This window comes from Apis dorsata, unplaced genomic scaffold, assembly GCF_000469605.1.
Source record: "Apis dorsata unplaced genomic scaffold, Apis dorsata 1.3 scaffold_269, whole genome shotgun sequence".
In the NCBI taxonomy this organism is placed as follows: domain Eukaryota; kingdom Metazoa; phylum Arthropoda; class Insecta; order Hymenoptera; family Apidae; genus Apis; species Apis dorsata.
In genome coordinates this window covers 597,781-600,066 of record NW_006263547.1, presented here as the reverse complement: position 1 = coordinate 600,066, position 2,286 = coordinate 597,781, and positions in this window count along the sequence as shown.

Genomic DNA, 2,286 nt, shown 5'->3' with positions numbered 1-2,286 from the left:
TTTTTTTTTTGCTTTTATATGCAAAATATTTATATCTTCATAAATATCAACATACCGAATGACAAGATCTAAGAAAAATTGTTATTACAATCAAATTGTTATTACATCACAGTTGTACAGCCATTTGCTACCTCGTATTTAATACAAAAATGCTTAGATATCAGTACCATAGAACTTGACTTTTTTATTTATTCATTTATGCGTTACACATTTTATATTAATTTCAGTCTGATCGAGAATGTGTGTATTATTATCACGAAAATGAAAAAGAATTCTATTATTTAATTATGAAGAAATTGCCAATTTAAAATTTGCATAATCAAAATACACACGAATTTATAATCTAAGCAGTTTTGCAATATTGTTAAACTGATAATAATATAAATATTTTAAAGAGTATACGTTTACATAATAATCGCAATAACACGAGACACGATAAAATTGGATTATCAACAATGTGTCCACGTTTGCAGAATAAAGAAAAAGAAACAATATGAAAAATTTAAAAAGTAGTTGATAGAAGAATAAGAAGTAAATCATAAATAGTGGAAAATAATAATTAGAAAGACAAAAAGACATCTACTATTATTTTGTTTCAGAATATTGAGCAGTCATTGCAAACAAGAACACATTCTATAATTAATAAAAATCAATTTTAGTTTACTCAGTGTACTCTTGGTTTATCGGAATTCATATTACTACTATCTAAATAACAAATGCATTAGTCATATATCAAAACTACAAGTGATTAAAGGTGATACAGATTTATAGCAAGTATCTTTAGTTATAAATTGTAATATAAATATTCAGCAAATTTGTTTTTTTTCTTTTTTTTTTCTTTTTTTTTTTGTATTACATATTACTATTTTACGTAATTTTATTATTGTACAATAATCTAATGATTATGTATATGTTTTGCCATCTGGAATGTGCAGATAATTCTTCCTCAATATTAGGAAACTATCATCTGCCCTTTCTTTGATCGTGAATATTTCTTTTAAAAAAAAAAAACAACAGGCAATCTCTGTAACGTTCAACTAGTGCATAAATGAACGATCGCAATATGTCTCTTCAGACTCTAATGTTTAACATAAGAGGAGAATCATTCGCACAAAACAGAGCATGTAACGTTTTGTATTTGTATTATTATAACTTGTCAAAAATATATTGTTCAATTTTACCTGCCTTATTGTTGGTTTTTTGTGCAATTATATAAAATCTAATTGATTATATTAATATTATTTTAATAATTAATATTAGTTCTTTAAAAATTTATTTAAATATATTTTATTGATATTTAGAAAATTTAATATATAAACATATAATTTAAATTAAAATAAGGATAAGCTTATTATAAATAAAACAAATTTACGAATATCTAAAAACAAATTCTAGTATTTAAATTTATATAAAGATTCATTATCATCATATACTAAAAATATTAATTACATTGAAAAAATAATCATTAAAACCAACAATTGGGGCAGTCCTATATAAATATTCAACTGTATGTTTAGTACACAGTATTAGCTAATTTATTTTGTTATTCTCCTATTATCCTATTTTGTAGCTAAATTTGTTGCTTTCACAATAATTTATGTTCTTAATAATTAATATTTTGTGTTACTGTTATAAGTAAAATAGTATATGTTGTAATTATTTATAATATTCAATATTATATCATTTAGGAATATCTTTCCTAAAATTTTATAAGATTTGGTGTAATCATAATGTATCTCATTATATAAAAAGAAAGAAAGAAAGAAAAAAAGAAAGAAGAATAAAATAAAAAAACTTACTATTCTATATACGATTTTAGTTAAATTATTGCTATTTCTTTCATAAATAAATTTTTATTTGATTTTAAATGAATCTTTAATGACTATTATCATATTTATTATCATATTTAATTATAATCGAATAGAGAAAACATTATGATTACGAAAAGTCGAAATTAGCATTCTTTATAAGTACATTTTTTAATAATAAAAAAGCATTTTAATTAATTAATCTCCTACTATTTCTATATGATGGTAATGAGAAAAATTTTATATATCTTTTTTATAAGCAAAAATAACAATAATAATGTTTATAATATTGAATTAAAAAAAATCGCATTTAAGAATAATATTTTAAAATATATATTTGTAATTATATTTAAAATATATTCAAAAAATGCGGATGTAAATATTTTTTTTTTTTTGTTATTTGCTGTAATCGTACTTATAAAGAATGCATTAAAAAACAATTGAAAAATGCATTATTAAGTGCTAAATTGATTAAATT